Source organism: Pleurodeles waltl, chromosome 10 (assembly GCF_031143425.1).
Source record: "Pleurodeles waltl isolate 20211129_DDA chromosome 10, aPleWal1.hap1.20221129, whole genome shotgun sequence".
Classification (NCBI taxonomy): Eukaryota; Metazoa; Chordata; class Amphibia; order Caudata; family Salamandridae; genus Pleurodeles; species Pleurodeles waltl.
Window position 1 is genome coordinate 160,146,627 of NC_090449.1, and position 20,345 is coordinate 160,166,971.

At 40.4% G+C, this 20,345-nt stretch overlaps 1 protein-coding gene across 1 annotated transcript in view; it reads left to right on the forward strand.

The window, feature by feature from the left end:
- The window catches only part of SMCR8 (SMCR8-C9orf72 complex subunit), a 36,513-nt gene that overhangs the window by 8,878 nt on the left and 7,290 nt on the right, over positions 1-20,345 (forward strand). The window lies entirely within an intron of this gene.

The following is a 20,345-nucleotide window of genomic DNA, read 5'->3' on the forward strand; positions in this document are numbered from 1 at the left end:
GTATCTGCCCACAGGGGAATGTCTGGGTGGGTCAGTGAGATCCCTTTAACCCCTCCACACGGCTGCCTTCGGGGAACACACTGAATGTGCATCACATCTTTTGTAGTGCACAGTCAAGAAGCCTCCTGATGGCCACTTTTGCCTCTGAACCTGCGTCCATAAACGACACAGGTTCAGTGGAAAGTGATTCCTTTATTGAATGGGACCGCTCCCCCATGCAAATGAGTGACCACACTCTCAAGATAGTACTGGTGGTACATGTGCCAGTGCTCTCAGCATTACAGAAAGGGCTGCACAAACATCTGCAGTCCCTTGCATAATACCACAGTGCCTCGGAGCATAGAAAACTGGTGCATATGTCTGTTGCGCCCCCTGGCACTTTCTATAATACAGCTCCTGATAACTGATTAAGTGCATGATTAATGAACTATAAGTTGTCCGTAAATAACAGAACACATTGTGTATCTGCAAGAGGTTAGAGGAGCCGAAGGAAGTAGAGATTTTCAGTTATCTGCAGAGAATAGTAAACAATCTCAGACTTTAACAAAGTTATATATTAAGAGGAGAGTCCCTTCTTGGTTACAAATCATGAAAAGAAGGCCGTATCGTACACAGGTACTTGTAATTTTCTAGGTCATTTGTATCACTATTCCAATATTATTTCTTTCTGTTTTCACATACTGCTTTCATCTCTGGTAGATGGCCTGGCAAACAAGGAATGTTCAATAAAAGTAATCAGAATATAGTTATTTAATTACAAAATTAGCAGAATAAAGTTAAAACACGATTTCTGTATTTGCACTTGTATATGCACATCGTCCTTATGATATGCTCAAAACATTAAGCGGCTGTAGTAAAAAACAAAAACTCATACAAGTGATCACAATGCATATTAAAGCCGCAGTTGTTAATGTTTTTTTTTTTTCTTCTTTTTTTTAAATGAAAAAATGTGCAAGCTCATTTTCATTTTTTTTTTTTTTTTTTTTTTTTTTAAGGATGAGCTGGGGTTTGTGTAACTTAACTCCACAATGTTAACCAATTACGCAAACCGCAGCTCTCTTTTATAAGAAAACATTACATCTAAAAGAAAGAATAGATAATAATTAAAAAAACGTTAGTATGGGCTATATGTTGTAGAATGAAGCTTCCTCAAACATAAGCAGGCCACAGCTACAAGGCAAGAAAGATGTTGGGACAAACAAATGAAGGGACCCGCTCAACAAAACACCTGACAGATGAAAATTGATATGCCTATCACTCCTAAAGTAAAATTTAGTTGAGTTGGACATAAATGTCTCCAGGCATACCTACTGAAATTCTCTGCTTAAGTCTTTGAAACAGCAGAGAAAGAAGGCACTTTGAGAGCACTACAATTTTATGTTTCCTGTGTGATTGATAAAGCTCAGATGTTAGAACCTCTAGTTCCTAAGGGGGGGAGGGGTCCCTTCAGAAGCAACATATGGGTGATAAGACCTGCTGGAGGTTGAAGAACTATGGGATGAGGATACATTTCTCATTAAAATATTTGTTTTATAGTAGGCCTGAAAGTTCCATATGCTCTCAAATGTTAGAGAGATTGTTACTGAGTATTTCCAGATGCAATAAAGGACAAAAGAGCCTGATGAAGCATACTGAATATTGAAGACCTACTGACGCTTGTCCCAGAAGAGGTTGTGAAATTTCTAGCACTCAATATATTTTGACACCAGTGAGTTCAGATTTTTTTCAGGGAAGGAGGAGTATATGTGAATCATCTTCTGGAAGAAGAGTGCCAGGTTGTTACTATGCTCTACGGGGGCTTCTGTAGTAGAGCTGGCTAGTTTAGACTCTGTGATCTCTTTAAGGATCTGAAAGATCTCTTTCAGGGAATTGGATGGATTTTCAATCTCTAGTGAGAAATAGGAGGCTTGAGAACTTTTTGTTTACTTGGGGTATTGTTAAGAGTTCTGCATTCACGTGGCTTCCCAGATCTTTTCTTGCTTTAGGGTTAGGGAATGGGGGTAGAGTTCAGGTTTACATGGCCTGCGGGCAGAGATGAGCAACCTTTCACTGCATGGCAGTCTCAGGTTTGTCGTGGTTCAGTGTGAGATAGTTTAATTACATCTTACCTCTTCTCCTGGAAGGTAAATTATATAGCTGGAGTCTAAGCTGGATTTTTCTTTTACCCACAGATATGATTTGAAAATAATCAGCTTGTGTCCAAGGTACTGTATACTTAAGGCTATAGGACGGGTGTAGATGTTGAATACTGGAGGTGAAACAATGAAGCTATGCGACTCCTAGTGTCTAAATATGGGCCTATAAGGTATTAAATGATATGATCATTAGAAAATAAAGTATTTAGTTTAGAGATTTATGGATTCTATTTATGTTTCTTGGCTACCTTCTTCATGGAGATTCAGGCTTTTCTGAAGCTTCTAGGGCAGTGGTTCCCCAACCCTTGACTCTAAATCATTACTGGAAGCCAAGGACCCCAAAGCAATTTTGTATGATTTTACGTTTCAAACATTAAAAAAGTAATTCGCCAAAAATACACAAACAAGCACACACCAAACAAATACTCGAATTATTAAAGATATAATTGTTTTATATTGAAAAAATATGCAAAAATCGAAACATTTTAATAGGAAGGTTGGCACTGCATCTCAGCGACTAACTTTTCAATGTTTGGTTTTAATTAGGAAAGTTGAAGCCTCCGGTCACATTCTACATTTCCCAAGCGATTTCTGTTTTATTTTTTTAGGTAGAAAAGGTCTGAGAGAGGATTTTCACAAAAATGTGGTGGGGAAAGGAAGTAAAACCATAAGGGCCTCATAGCTCCATAACCTCTCTGTCATATGTAATTAATTTGTTTTCAGGGACCTCTCATACCAGTGTAGGGTGTTGGAGTACTTTCCAGGGGACTACAAGGTGTATGATTCACATATCATGTCATCCACACTTGTAGGCATTTTCTAAGAGTGCTTGGTCAGGATAAGGACAAACTCAGGATGCAGAATGCAACACAGTGGTTAGCGTTGACTTTAATCACAAGAATGTATTTCTACGCAAGCAAACCTTTTTACCAATATAGGGTAAATGAAACACGGGAAAAACAACTTTCTAATTTGTGCTGTGCAGTTTACATGCAGATCTTTAATGGCAGTTCATAGCTCACTGTGCTAGATAACAATTGTGACTTATAAACTGCACAGTAACAAAAGTATTTCTGTGACAAAAACAGTAACCCTCTGGCAGTGCACATAAAATACTGTTCTTTACATGATACATGTTCTTGCATCCTAACTATCTGCTCTACCTTTGAGTCAAAACTGCCACTAGTCAAAACTCCCATCTCTCTCCAGCAGGTACATGAATCACTAGAGTTATATTGTGTTTTTTTTTTTTTTTGCCCGGAAGCTGCTGGTTGTACAAGGAACTTTGTAGTGCTTTTAAAACTGCTGCACAAAGGAAGTAATACATTCAAAAACACACATGTGTTTGTCAGAGGCCTCAGCTGGAGAAGTGCCCTCCGCCAGGTCCAGGCCTGCGACTCCCTGGGAATGTGTCCACAGTTTGGGAACTGATGTTGTAGACTGTTTGAAACACATGTTTATTGTTAAATTTTAGAGGTGTGTTCAAGTTGGTCCTAGATCGTGTGTTCCAGTAGTTTGGCAGAATAGAGGATTTTTAGGATTAGTTTTCAGCAGTAAGGGTCCTGTGGGGTCAATATTTGCATAAATTGTTTTAAATTCTGTGAGTATCGTCTAGTAGTGGTAAAGCAAGAGGGATATAAGGGAGCCATGATTAATGGAATATCCCTAAATGTAAATCAGGGCTCGAAAAATCTACTCGACCCCTCGCTATGATGAGTAATTTTTAGGGTCGAGTCTGCGAATGCGTATCGCTTGCGAGACGCTGTAGTAGTTAGAAAAGGGCTTGGATATAGTTTTACATTATATGCTCTCTAATCTGCTTAGTACACGTTCTTTGCAGCAGGCATATTAATGCTGTGGGCTTCATTATGATGTCGCCAAGCCTTCCACTAGACAAAAATACCTTCTCTCTCCAAAAAAGTACATAAATCGCCAGAGTTATTTTGACATTATATGGACTTTGTGATTTGCCTAGCAAACGTTCTTTGCAGCAGGCACATTAACCCTCTGAGCTACCTTATAATGAGTTCAAGCTTCCACTAGATAAAAGTATGTTCTCTCTCCAAAAAGAACATTTAATCACCAGAGTTATTTTGATATTTTTACATTATATGCACTCTGATCTGCTTAGTACACGTTCTTTGAAGCACATATTCATTTTGTGACTTGTAGTTTTATTTTTATATCATGATACAAGCTGGAAACCAGCCCTTGGAGTAGTATTCCTAGAGTTGTCCAGCTCCCTAGTTCTATGCCCGATTTGCTCATTTCGTTTGTTTCAGCTTTGCATTCTGGGATGTGTAGTTTTATTTTTCTAAAGTGATACAAGCTGTGATTACAAAGCAAATACCTGACTAGATGAACTACACACGTTTGAGTCTGTGAAACTTCAGCTGTGTGTGAGTGTATTTATAAAACTAACCTAGAGGAGAGCATACAGTTGATTATGCTGTACAATGTTCAATATTTTATAACTAATATTTCAGTTCAAGACTGAGTGAGGATCATTAATATCAATGTGAGGTGGCACTCCTTAACAGTGTGAAAAATCATGGGCGTTTTGTTTGCCTCTTCAGACTGCAGTAAAGGGACACGGATCCAGTAAGCACGCATTCTTGGAGTACAATTATTTATTCATTACCCGCAGGCAGTGTTGCCTGTACCAACTGCCAAGTAAATATGTTTTGCACCTCAGAGTAGTTTTTGTTTTAAGGGCCTTGTTTAAAAATATATTCCAGTACGCCTACTAGCCCTTTAATTATATGAAGGGAATTTGGAATTATGTGAGGAAAGGACCAAAATATGCAGCAGGGTTGATCAGTTAATGTGGCAAAAAAAGTCAAGTTATGCATTTACAATGCCAATAGCTCCAGCTCAAGTAAATGCAAGACCTATTGCATTTACAATGCTTGTTCTTAGTTGAAGTTGTGATTGGGTCAATAGTTGGAATGTTTGTACTCTACTTCCAGTGGGCGCTTGGGATTTTTCTGTCCGTGGCAAGCCGTTAATTTCTTGATTGAGGGTGGGTGATGCAATTGAGTATTTTGTGTTAATCAGAGAGTATTTGAGAAGAATGGATTTCACTAACACATGTTGATAGGATTATTGTTTCATAGATGAACCTGAGAAGCTATTTCTTCGGACCTGGCAAATTTGGAATTATGTTGAAGAAGTGAGTGTTTTTTTAAATCAGAAACTGTATGATTTCTCATGAAAAGCACTGTATCAATACTTAACTTTTTTTAAACTGACAATTGTATGGCTTTTCAAAATCTACAAAATAAAACACATACACATTTTTAATTCAAATAATGATATAGGGCATATATTTATGAGATAGTAAACTAAATTAAAATAGAAGGGTTGAAGTTCACCTTAGTTAGAAATTGTCATTCCTTATGTTTAAGCATTAACAAGCTAACATGCATTGCCTCTAGAATACGTGTAACCCTTGTTATTTGTGTTAGCAGCTTTAGTTACTGATTCCTAAGTCTTGATTCCAAGCTAACTATTGCACAATACCAGAAAGACTTTGTGGTATGCATACTACTTTTTCAGGGAGCTGATACAAAAAGTTGCAACAGAGCAACATTCTTTTACTTAATATTAGAGTGCTCAGTGTTTTGGAAACTAACTACTAGGTTTGTAATGGGGACACAAGTAATCCGTTCTATTTATGGTACATGCACATGTACTGTGAAAATGGAAGTTCAGAAAAGTGCCATTCATAACAAGCATAGGCAAAGCTTGTAGGCCTGGCTTGCATTTTGAGTCTTGACTAAGGCAGTTAAAAAAGCACTGTTACAGTAAAAGTACAAAACAAAATTGATACTTCTCTGTATTCAATTTATCAATAAGATGTAGAATATAATTTTTGTTTACTTTTGACATGTGAAATAGTATTTTGTGTGGTAATGCATGCTCTCCATAGGAGGTGAACGAAAATGACTCTGGATTAAACTAAATTCTACTTTGTATATTTTAAAGAAGTGCTAACAGACGGTTGCACTGTCCAACTAGACTTGCCAATTGCTCTGTTGTTTGCAAATTGGATAAGAGTGACATTGCAGATAATGAGACTTTGGCAAGACCGCTGCTGAACTTGAAGGAATTAAAGTCTATATATACTTTGGGTAAATGCAAGGGCTACTTACGATGTGGGACAGGCGCTCAAGACTTCTAGCTTTGTCCTCCATTTTAAGTTTGCTGTGTGTAAAGTGAAGTTACCTTGAGTAGTTAGGAAATATAGATTTATGGGATTTGGAAGAAATTGGGTATTCTGCAATCATATAGTAATCAGTAGTGAAAAGGTAGTCCATATAATGTTGGTAAAAAAGGAAAAGATGTCAAGGATCTGGTTTTATTACTGAGTTAGTGTTTTGAGAAGCCACAGAATAAAAAAATTAATGTTGTGTTGGTTTCAAGGAATAGGTAAGGCCCCGTGAGATAGTAGTGTGCCCCGCACAGGAAAGCAGCAGCAGCAGTAGTAGGAGGAGGTGGGCGGGGAGGGTAGAATAAGTCACTTAGCGGTAAGGTAAAAAGAGTGGGGCTGGTGCTGTACTATTAAGGCCTGGGGTAGACATTATTAATAGTTGTGTATTGTGGAGTAATTCTGCTAGTTCAATTGTAGACCGCATATTGCTTCCAAGTCACCTACTGCCACTAATCCATACAAATTAAAAACGTTGTGCTTTAGAACCCGTGTACATATTATCAACCAATAATGCAGAGGTAGTACTTGGGATCTTGGTTTCCCCCGGAATCAAGTAAAATATATGAATTTTATGTTACCACATTGAGTGGAGAAGATTGCCTTTTTTTATTTGATATAGCCACTTGGTTTCTTAATGACATGACTCCAAGATGGGAAGCAATAACTTATCACCTACACTAACATACCTCTTACCATTGTACCAGCATTTTTTACCATAATGAAGTGTTGAGATTAAAAGATCGACTGTTTGTGGGAAATTAATTGTGCTTATAGTTATGTTCATGAGATACAAATATGCATTATAGTCTTCTAGTTGCCTTTCAAAGTGTTGAATATGTTAACAAATGTGTGGCTTCCTTGCCTGGTGCATTACTGTCACAAGATTGCCAGAATTGTAAGGAAAATACATTACTTGATTCCATTTGAAGCACAGTTGACTTAATAAAGTCTGCACTGCACGACCTATGTAAACGCTTTTGGGGGCACCTATTGGAATGCTTCTGACCGGTTTTATGCTTATCTTTTTAGTTATTTCTTTTTTTGTAGCTGAAGAATAAACAAATTCTAACTGCATAGGTTCTGTTGACTGAATCTTGATACGCCTTAGTCTCCTGTTTCTTAAGCTTAAACTGATGCACATTCTAATTTTGCTCTTTGCCTCGATGTTCATTTTATTTATCTGTATGTTTAGATACTTTTACTTGAATGGTATGGAGGTACTCTCTTGTCCAGATGATCAAATGAAGCATCATTGTACTTTAGGATTTTTGTCTTTCTACTCCATAAAACTGGCTGTTTCCATATTAGTAGGTCTTGATACATCAAGAGACTTGAGACAGCAAACCCTAAGACAGTTCTTTCCGTGAAGATTTGAGGAGAGAGCAGAATCCTTTCCTAAAAAAACCCACAAAACACTGTTTTAGCAGGGAAAAATCCCTTAATGGGAGGGAGCACAGAGCCATATTGGTCCCTTCAGTAGATAATTAAATTATGTAAATAAAAGTCTATAGGATCTCAAATGCTGAAAATTCCCACTGGATCACTAAATCTTACCTTTCAGAAGGAGTAAATGAAGGGAATGTCTGAGGTGTGCATGCCCCACGTCTCTCTGGTTTGGGGCAGACGTATGTAACCAGAGACTCCTGTGTATCGTCCGTTGATAAAGAAGACCTAGATGAAAAGAAGTGGGAGGTTTGTTACAAATTAGTACCAGAGCGTGGAAGGCAAAGAAAAAAGGTGGCATGTGCAGATGCACAGATAATTGATCTTGAATATTCAAATAAGATATTTCTAAATGCACAGCTTGCTACTTTCAAGAATATAGAAAATTAGGTATAAAGGAGACGACTAAAGAGGCAAAGGAGGAGGAGTGGAAAAAAAAAGTTTGTATGTAAAACTAAGACTTTTGTCTGTAAGAGACTATCCTCAAATCTGTTTCATCTCATACCAGCTGATGTACCACCGAAATTTGCATCAGCATGCTTTGAATTATGTTTTTTATTTATGTTTAAATATCTACATTTTCTTTCAATGGCACTAATCATAATTATTGTTGCTGTGTTCACACTCCTTGATTGAAACTCTTATCTTCACTTGATCAACAGCATTGAGATTTTGCAAGTGCACCTACACTTGGTTGTGTGACATTATTTGTCACCAGTAAATTTATCAGTCTTATATTTGGGACTGTGCCATTACAAAGAAGATAGTTCTCTTCTTCCTCATTTAATTTCTTCAAACAGCGCCCTCTGGTAGAACAGGGCTTAACCCTCTCCAGGTAGATGTTCCATCAACTTGACTCAAGGGCCTAGGAAATTTAAAGGACTCCCTGTAGCCATGGGTTTCTTTCGCCTGGTCTTTATTTGTAAACCAAGAAGTTAGGCCCCAGGCTTGAACTCTCTGCATACAGTGCTTGCAACCTAAAAACATGAAGGAAAGGATTGGTCCCCCCTAGCCCCCTCTGATGACAGTTAGAATCTTTTTGGGAAAAAATTTATCCATTTCCCTTTCTTTGGTGGTTAGTGGAAACAAACCTGTGATTGTAGAGGATGCCTGATTTTGTTACACCAAAATAGTGGGGTGGACAACTGTTTGACTAATGACATAATTTAGTCATTAAGTTTCCATAAAGTGAGAATGAAAAGTTCATTGTACACACAAGGGTCTCTTGAAAATGATGCCCTCCAGGGATCAAATTCACAAAAATGATGCCACCATGGTCCTTATTGTAGGTGCGGTGTAAGCCTAGACAGTTTGATTTTACTCAAACTATTTGTATAAAATACGAATGGGGTTTTCTGCCATCCCTCTTCACCCATTGAGCTTTTATTGCGGTATTCACTTTTTTTTTTTCCACCCGCACAGCATACCGAATGCAGCAGTGGCCCATCAGGCTTTAGGCACTGGCTACCTCCTCTTTCCTAAGGAGCACATCCATGTAAAAAGTTGTTCCCTTAAGTACCAAAGGCTACTATGAATACTTTTTGAGACCTAAAACTCAAAACCTTTTTTTTCCTTTTTTAAGATTGATGATTGTACTACACTTTCCCCAGTTTTGCAAAAACCATAACAAAACATGCATTGAAAAAGCCTAAAATATGGGGGCCAACAGCAGACCTATTGGCTTTCCCATTGCTTGTTTATTATGTTTCCTGGGACACCTCCTAGAGTTATACACTACTCCTCAATATGAGAACAAAAGTCCATATCACACAGCCACTTGCCCACTGAATGGGCATTATTTTCTGTCCAGTGTCGAGCAGGGTCTCATTTACCCATCAAGAGGTCCACCCTCATAAGTGTGCAGGATCCTCAATCTTCCTCGGTGAGTCCCGGAATTGCTGGCTGCCCTAAATTCTAGGGAGCCATGAAAGATTATTAATAGGGTATGTTATATATTCTTTGCCAGTGTATTTGTGTTTTAGGACATAACCACTCTATGCAGAAAGGTCAAGGCTACCCCACAGCATCTCAGGTCATTTGGAGATGGACTGTCCCAATTTTCCTCAGTTTCTTTGGAGTATAATACCTGTAACTTAAATCTGAACCTATTCTTATACTCTCACAGATCGTCTGACCCACTGCATTGAATGTGTTAGTTCAAGGGTTGTTCCTAGCTAGTAGTGACTGTGAGTGCTTGAGAGTTGGGCTTGAGATCGTGCAGTCTTGACTGAAACAGATGGTGATATTTCAGTTTCTGAAGTGGTCTGCAGGGTTGTGGGATTTAGTAAAATACTTGCGTCTTAAATCTACTTGTCCTGTAAAAAATAAATAAAAATAAATCTACTTGTTCCTTTGGTGCCATGTAGTGTGGCGACAAGTTATGGAAGCAATCTCATTATGTAAGAACTCTGATTATAGCCTCTCTGATTATGTCAGGGCTACTACTACAGTAGGGCTTGAATACTTGCAATTTCAATCCCTACTATAGCAATTTCCTTATGTTACCACTATTCCGCAGATGTACATACTGGGGCTAGAGGAAGCAGTAAGTAATAGATCCAGGGTTGGAATGCCTTTGAGTCTGCAAACCTAATAACTTGCATGTTTTAAGGATTTTCACCAGCTCTTCTCTAATCTTTTCCTATAATGAGAAAGGTTGGAAATTTACTCCTAACAATGGCAGAAGTAGGAGTTCTTCCAGGGTTGGGGAAAAAAATGGTTGGAGGGAAAGTGAACTTATAAACGCTCAAAAGATTTTCACATGACCAAATCTACACATGCATATTTGCTCGCGCTAAAATGCAATTCACAGATACTTTCTAGGAGTATGATTTCCTGGTCTACTTCTGTAAGTTCTTGTGAATTCATGAAAGCCACTAACTCAAAGACATAAACCAGTGGTTCACTTTTGTGACTTTTTTTAAAGAATCGGATCCCTAATTAAGTCTGGCATTAACAAAGACGTTTTGTTTTTATTAAATTTCTGGTGCTCTCTCTCTGTCTATTGGCTGGCTTTACTGTGAGTGATCACATTCTGCTCTCCCACAAGGAGCATATTGGCACACAAAGTAGTTTTTTTCAGTGCCAGGAACTACTGTGGCAATCAGTGACATAATGAAACAGGAGGCACCCCTGCTAAGAGCATGGAGCCTCTCCTAAATCTCCCCCCCCCCCCCCCACACCTGCCATACTCTCTCAGGGCAGGTGCTGTGCTGAGGGGGGCCCGGCGGGGGGCTGCAGGGCCTTTGTTGTGCCACTGGTGCCAATGTGTGCTTTTTGAGACCTAAAACACTTTTTCTTTTTTTTTTTTTCCTTTTTTGCCAGTGTTTATTACAATGGTGAGTGCCTGGCAGCTCCCACAACAATAAAGTGTTACAAAAGGCATGTCAAAACAAGACACACATTGACGAAACCAAGAGAGTCACAAAAATGTTTGGATTGGTTGGCTGTGCCAGTGTTTGTTTGTTTTCATGCTTCCCATAATCTTGTTGAAAATGCTTACACTGATTTGTCTTTAGGAATATTTTTTAGAAATACAAGCATGCATCAACACATTTTACTAAATGACGCTTCAAAGAAGTAGCACCTAAAATTTCATAGTGGTGAAAAGTGTTTTTTATTTTTTTTCCTACCTGCATATTTTCATGAACATTTTATTGCTTACAAGCTTCTGCAAACATTTGCATTTAATCAGAGAGCATTAAACTTAGCCTCATATTTGTTAAACTTTTCAAACGTGTGTACACTTTTTTCCTTTTTTTTTTTTTTTTTTCTGGACACACTGTCACTAGTGCAGTGTGATCATAAAAAGTTTATTTACAGTGCCCCCTACCCCCCCTGATAATGAAGGCTTTTTATTAATGAACCATAAATGCAAGTTTGAACAGCATTAACTTATGGACACGCAAATTACCTCAACTTCAGACAGTTCCCTTCTCTGTAAACTGGCAGCCAAAGGGTTTGTGATGCATGGGTTGGGCCTACTTGTCCCAAGGACAAAATCAACATGAAAACTTGTTTCCATAGACTGCAAACAATATGTACTGGGCGTCGGGTGATAGGAATTCCAAATCCCCGGGTCTGCTATATTTTCCTTCCGAGTGAGAGTGCAGATGAAGGGAAGCAAGAATATGTATGTGTCATCTACAAACAAGCAAGAGCTTGCACTTCACTCAGTAGAGAATTGGTTTAATTCTAAGAATAGGCAGTAATTTGACCTCTGCTTTTCACAGGGCACTTGCAAAAGAGGAAGGCCATACGGGGAGTGCATACCTGGTGCCTATATTAATGGAAGGTGAGGTCTCAGTTGATGGGTTCTTTCAGACCTACAAATGGGTTTCAGCTCTACAGAGTTTCTCAACCAAGGAATATGAATGTGCTATATGTACATTTCGTGTAGAGTGAAAGGTGTTTCTGTTGTGTACTTTTCATGTTGCGAAAGTAGCCAAGTCAAGAATTCTACAAAACCCCAACCTTTTTTCCTACTTTTCTTTACATTTTGAAAAGTTCTCCATCACGCAGGATTTCCTTGACCACCATTCCCTTTAACATCAGTAGAGGGCATTCTTCTGCAGCTAAAGCACTTAGTGCTAGGTTAAGCCCTTCTGTTGTCCGACTTTATTTGCATCTTATAGAATAAGACCACTTTCGTTGCAGTCTTCTATTAGAATTTTCAATTAATAAGCGGCACCAGACAGCCCTTTTTCAGATGATTTACCACAATGTCACACTGAGGATATTATTTCTGCTGCCACATTAAACAGACGTTTTCTTTTTTTGTTTAACATGTAGTGTAGTATATTGACCCAACACTCAAAATGTACGACACTTACACAGAATTCCTTTGGCCTTGGTGCGGGATTTAAATGCACTCATCATAGTGAAAATTAATTTTTACACTTTTTTTTTTTTTTTTAATAGGTCATAGCCTACCAGCAGACAGCACAGCTGTCTGGTTTGCTAAGGACATCTTGGGGACATTGGAAAAGCTTCACTGGAAATGCATTCCAGTCTTTGCTTACCATCGCTTTGTGGTTTGCTTACTTTCTATTTGGTGTCTCTTCATTTTAGGCTACTCAGCATGCCTTCGTCCGTTCCATTGCCCATACCCTGTTTACTGTATTCTTCCACCAATGTACAATTTCTGTAAACAGGCCTTTAAATATTGTTCTTAGCATGTCACATTTGCTGGGTATTCAAAGACAGAAGTCAAATGTTAGGCTGTCTTCCAAGGAAACTTAGTGTTTACATATGTTTTTCTGACTTCAAAGTGAGAGGTTTTATGTGACAATCATGTTGGTTACTGGAGGTGTGCCTGAGGAAGGCCGTACAATGATGTATTTTTTCCTAGTACAACTGACTTTAAATGTCTGTGAATTAACTGTACAGATATTTGAGACTATATCTGAATTTGGAAAGTACAAATGAAGCTCATTTTCCGTAATCATGTAGTGACAAACTAACACTTTAACACAATCAAAACAAATCAGTACACTAGCTGCTAACATTTCTACACATTATTGTGTGTGCGTGGATAGTTAAAAGTAAAAATTTCTGTGCAGATGTAACATTCATTTCAATTAAAGATGTGGTGTTTATAATGGCAGTATGCTACCACATTATCCATACTTTTCTTAACGCTATTCAGCTCCACTCTACTCAGCCTCTCATCACAACGGCAGTCTACTCTGCACTACTCCACTCTACGCCACGCCACTTCACTCTACACCACTTCACTCTATGCCGCTCTACTCCAAACCACTCTATACCAATGCCCTCTACCCACACTGCTCTGCACCACTGTACTCTTCGCAACTGCACTCAGTACCACGCTACCCTGCAACACTGCACTCAACGCCAATGCTTTACTCAGTGCCACTCGACTTCACGTCTGTATATTCTACGCCAATCCACACTGTCACTCCAAGGTACTCTGCAATCTACGCCACTGTATTCTACCATGCTCCGCTCTGCGCCACTCCACTCTGGGCCACTGCACTCTACACCACTTTACTCAGTGTCAATCTACTCTGCACCATTGCACTCTACGCTATTATACTCTACAACAATTTACCCTACTGCACTCTAAGCCATTTTACTCTGTCACTGCACTCTACACCACTCTATTCTACTCTGTATTTTATGCCACTCTATTCTACACTGCACCATTCCACTCCACTCTACGCCACTGCAATCTTCTCTGTGGTGTTTCTCTATTCTACGCCACTGCACTCTACACAAATCTGCTCTGCACTGCTGCACTCTACGTCACTTTACTCTGCACCACTCTAAGCTGCTGCACTCCACACCAAATGCACTCTGTGCCACTCTCTTCTACACCACTGCACTCTATGGCACTATACTCTACAACACCCCCCCTTGCCCCCCAGCACTCTAAATCATTGTACTCTGCATCAGTGCTCTCTATGCCACTCTGTTCTACTCTGTATGCTATACCACTGCACTCTATGCCACTCTGTTCTACTCTATGCTGTGCCACTGCACTCTGTCTCTCTATTCCACTCTGCGCCATTCCACTCTACGCCACTGCAAGCTCCTCTCTGCGGCTTCTCTATTCTACGCCACTGTACTCTGTGAAAAACGGCTCTGCACTGCTTCACTCTACATTACTTTACTCTGCCCCAATCTACACTGCTGCATTCCACACCAAATGCACTCTACCCCACTCTACTCTTCGTTACTGCACTTTCCGCCTACTCCACTCAACTGCACTGTGCACCACCCCACTCCAATCTGCGCCCACTCTGGTGTGGATTGGGTGTAGAACACTTTACTTGGTGCACTGTATGCCAATCTACTGTGCACCACTGCACTCTATGCTACAACACTCTATCACGATTTACCCCTCTGCACTCTGTCATTGTACTCTGTATCACTGCACTCTACACCACTCTATTCTACTCTGCATTCTACGCCACTATTCTCTAGGCCACTCTGTTTTTTTTTTTTTGTATTCTACACCACTGCTGTCTAGGCCACTCCATTCTACTCTTTTCTACACAGCTTCTCTCTAGGCCACTCTATTCTACGCCACTTCTCTCTAGGTCACTGTATTGAGCGCCATTGTACCACTGCACTCCACCCCACTGCACTCTGTTAGACACCACTGCACTCTACGACTACACAGTGTACCCCTGAGCTCTGCGCCACTCTACTCTATAACACTGTAAGCCAATGCACTCTACACCACTGCACTGTGCAACCCTTCACTCTATGCCACTGCACTCTACCCTGTATCACAGCACTTAACTCAGAACCACTTTACTCTGCAACACTGCACGCTCCACCACTGAACTCTACCTCACTCTTTTCTGCACCTCAATGCCACTGTACTCTAGTCTGCACCACTGTACTCTATGCCACTCTATTGCTGTCTACGCCGGTGCTTTGTAAGCCACTCTACTCTGCATCGCTCCACACCACTGCACTCTACGTCAGCTAACTCTAAGCCACTTTAATCTTCTTTATGCTACTGCACTCTGCCACTGGACTCTATGCCACTCTATTCCACTCTGCGCCATTCCATTCTACGGTATTGCAATCTCCTCTGTGCCGCTCCTCTATTCTACACCCCTGCACTCTATGCCAATCTGCTGTGTACTACTGCATTCTACTTCATTTTACTCTGCACCACTCCATGCTACTGCACTCCACACCAAATGCGCTCTACACTACTGCACTCTACTCTGTATCACTGCACTTTCTGCCACTCTACTGTGCGCACTCTATGCAATGTATTCTACGCCACTACACTCTACACCACCCTAATCTACTGTGCACCACTGCACTCTTCCTCTCTACACCACTTCAGTCCACTCCACTTTACTCTGTACCAGTCCACTCCATGTCACTCTACTCTGAAACAATTTACTCAATGCCACTTCACTCTATTCAACTCTGTACGATTCCACTCTACACCACTGCACTGTATGCTGCAGCACTCTACGCAACTCTTCTCTATGCCATTGCGCTGTACGCCACTGTCCTCTAAACTACTGCAGTCAGTGCACTCAACATCACTTTACTCAAATTCAGTGCACTCTGTTCCACCTAATCTGCTCCATTGAACTCTACTCCACTATACTGACCTCTCCGCACTACGCCACTCTATACCATTGCACTGTCATTGCACTCTACATCAAACAATTCTACTTTGCACCATTCTACTCTGCACCACTGAGCTCTGACACTACTGAGCAAGACTGCAGTCTGCCACTGCACGCTACGCCACTCTACACCATTGCGCTCTGTCACTGAACTGTACACCACTGTATTCTACTCGGCAACACTGCATTCTACTCTACACCACTCTATGCCACTTCACTCTAGTCTGTACCACTTAATGCCACTCTGCTGCACTCTGCGCCACTACATTCTGTATCACTCCACTCTAATCTATTATGCAACGCTGCACTCCACACCACTGCACTCTATGCCACTCTACACCTCTGCACTCTACCCTGCATCACTCCAGTCTACGCCACTTCCCTCTACACAGAAACAATCTACACTGTCACTGTAGTTGTCTTTGCACCTCTCTACTCTACACCACTGCACTCTACGCCAGTGCACTCTACACCACTTTACTCAAAACCTATACACTATACGGCAGTCTACTCTGCACCAATATACTTTAAGCCACTTCACTCTATGCAACTCTACTTCACTCTACAACACTCCACTGTATGATACTCCACTGTATGACACTACTCATTAACTTCTACACCACTCTGCCACATCACTCTACAATGCTCTGTTCCACAGTTGCTCTACTATACTAATTCACTCTACCACACTCTACTAAACTCCCTCTTTGCCACTCCATGCCACCTAACTCCACTGTGTTCTACGACACGCCACTTCACTATGATAATCTTCTCCACTCTACACCACACTATTTTACAACACCCTCTACGCCACAACACTTCATTCTATGACAGTCTACTCCACTTAGTCTTCTGTACGCCCTTCCACTCTACAACTCTGTATTCCCTTCACAACACTCTACACTGCTCCATGACACTCCACTTCACTCCATTCCACTTCACGCCACTGAACTCTAGTCTACACCACTCTACGCCACTCCATAACACTCCACTCTACTCCACTCTCCTTTACCCCACTAACTTTTAGCAATGCTGAAAAGTAGCCATGCAGGTGTACAGCATGGCTAAATTATATTGGCAAAGCCAATAGTTCATGCATAGGCGAGACCTAATGGCTTTGGCAATGCTTGTTTTTAGGGATGGCTTACTAATTGCCATCACATGTTAAGGAGCTAGATTAAAAAGGTAATTGTGTTTGCTGTATGCAGTGGTTAATCAAGTATTTCATGCATGAACTGAGCTATTCAGATGTCATGCATGACATGGTATTTTAGATGTTTGCTTCATGTTTATGTGGCTTTTGCTATTTCTTTATATTAAATTATGTGTGTATCATTGCATTACCTGACTGATATCAGTTTTTAATTTCAGGGCTTTCAGAGAATGCTAAACCTGATCATTTACTGAATACCGAATGAAACCTTTCACTTCTGCAAAGATTTGTAATTATGGTTAATTAAAAGGCACAACAGATGAGCAGAGTGAAATAATTTGTGTAGCAGGTTATTTTGCTGTTCCAAAGTAGTAATTACACTTTTTTGTCTAGATCCGTGCTTGGCTCTTGTCACTGTTGGGTTCTTGATTACAACTGTAGCCTGTGGGTGGTGGATATACCATAGGATCTGAATTGATAGGCATTTTTCGCCTGACGTTCTGTCTTGGCTTTTTTTTTGGCCTGGCTTGACAGCGCAGTTGATGCCCCATCCAATATGATCAACAAAAATCACTTCAGGAATAACTTTTTTGAGAGAGGAGCTTTGTCTCCACCCAGATCTTGGTTATCTGAATACAGCATTTGATTTACCTAATGTGACCGTTGCTCTGAAACGTTACAACACTGTGGCATATACCGGGGAAACCCTCCAACCTCATGCACTACTATTGACCATCTAAGATGGAGTACTGTAGAGAGTGTAACTTGTTCATCTGCGCTTACTGGTTAATGTGGTCACATCTTTGATGGTAACTTTACAATCCTTCAGTAAATGCAGGATATATATATATATATACATATATATATATATATACACACATACACACACACATTTTGTACAGAATTTCAGTCTGCATGCAACTGATGGCCATTCCAGTGGCAAGATATATTCTGGAAGTGGGAACGACTCGTAACATTTAAAGTCCCCTACGATTAGAGCATTGCTGGGGCCTCAGCCAATCCTATTGCAGCACAGAATTCAAAGGTTTTGATTGTATGTGAATTTAGTGTGGCATGCATCTGTGGTGTGTAGAGAATACATGGCAGGTTTAGCCATTCTCTAAGAAGCAGCAGGTGCCACATAGCTTGGTAGCAGATCTAAAGGGAGTTGGTCAGTGGAAGTAAACTTTAACTAGATAGATGCAGCTGGTCTCTGCCAAACACACTGCTGCCACCACCCATGATTTAGGCCGGGAGGAGAGCTGGTATGGTGAGGAGACCTGGTGTCATGGTGAAAGCATCAAAGCTTTATCCTGGACTGGCCCCAGGTGGTTAAATAGATGGTTAGATGTAGTGGAAGTATCTTTGCCTCATAATCTGAGTGCTCCAGTAAGATCAAGGACTCCTGGTGGGTGTTCTACTCGCATCTCCAGTTTCTGGGTACAACATTATTATTCATTTTTCTTAGGGTTGAGCCTGCGAGTGCACATGCTTGCGTCTCTCGCATGAGAGACACTGTTGTGTCCAGTAAAGGGCTTGGAGCTCGCCTGTCGCTCACCATTTGTTGGTTTGCGTAGCACCCTTCTTTACAGCCTCGTAATTCGTCAAGGCATGTCTGGTATCATTTCCATTCCTCTTTGTAGAGCAGGGATTAAGCACTAATTGATTTCAACTTACTGAGTGCCCATCCGCTCTTACTGATGTGATTGAGGTACTATTTTGTTCTAACAACCAGAGCCCTGCAAACAGAAGGCTTGTGACTGGTAAAAATGTGCCCCGCAGGACAAACAAAATTGTAAGGTGTGTTTTTTATTTTTTAAAGCTAACTTTATTTTATTTGGTTGTCGTCTTTTCTCAGTTTCTACTCGTGTTTTTTTTTTTTTTGCTCAAGTACGCTGTTGTCAAAAGCTGACAATTGTTCGAAATGTGTGAGACCTATTATATTACAAATGCTTGGTTTTATTATTTTCCTTGGCCTGTGTCATGGGCCAAACCATAACCGCTTGGCAGAGCGGATGGAGACTTAAAAATGAGCGCATCCTACACTGGTCATTGGGTCCCGGAGTAGCAAGTTGGGTGACAATCAGGTATATTTACATATGATAGCCGGCCAGCAGTCACAGTCATGTGAATTGCATCTTACAGTGCTGTCCCCGTTTCTGGGATTCAAGCCTGCAGTCAGGGACTGAGATACTGGGGCCAGTCCAGGATAAAGCTTTGATGCTTTCAACAGATTAGTTCTGTTGTGCTAAGCTAAACTAAGATTGACACCTGTATCAGATGAGTCCAGGCCACAAGATCATAATTCCTGATGTCTGTGTATTGTGGCAATCTAAAGCCTTGTCTCCTACGCTCTCTTGAGAGTATGGTCGTGACCTCCAACCCTAGAATCGATGTGTAGTAGTTGAGTATAGAAACTTTGGCCCTTGAAAAGCTTGCACTTATTTTCTACCATAGGTTGCTTCTTAAGACAGTAGAAAATGTGTAAGGGGAGAGAAGAAACAGTACTTTATGCAGTGATGACAGTGTTTCCAGATAAAACATTCCATGATCTTCATGGCCTAAGTGCTAAATTACTTTTGGGCAGAACTGTTAGAAGCTGAAGTACAATGATCTGTGGGCTGGGTGGGGGGGGGGGGGGTGGCCATTGAGTCAGATTTGTCTACTTTGTATACAATTTGGGTTTTGTTTGCTTTGTAGGGCCTCTTCCATAATTCATTTGGTGCAAGTTGATTCAAGAGTAGAGTTTCAATCATAATACTTTTTTGAGGGAAGAAATTTTGTTAAATTTAAGATTACTAGATTTCTCAGTAGCCATGTTGTCAGTCGTGAGCTTTCATTTTTGAGCTACTGTTGTCCACCAATTCAGTTATTTTGAAGTGAACCCGTATGACCACTGACCAAAACCTTAGAAGTGGAAAATTGGCATCCTCTGACATTGAATCCTATAGTGCATTTGGTACAGTAGGGTTAGCGTGTTGTTCTTTATCCAATATCTCTACTACAAATGTTGGGCAGTATGGCATTTGAGCCCATAGCTATTTTGCTTACATCAGTTTGATAAGGTTTGTCCAGTTCCAGGAATTGTTCACAAATAAAGCTCATGACTGTTATTTATATAAATTTATAATCCTTTTGGACAAATTAGTGTTTTTTCAAGAATGCATCCAGTTCTCTCTTTATGTAAATTTTGTGACTATCCGAATTTATTGGAATGGTTTCGCCGACTTGGAGGCTAATTTTAAATTCTATTTGTGGAAAAAGAGTTACACTCC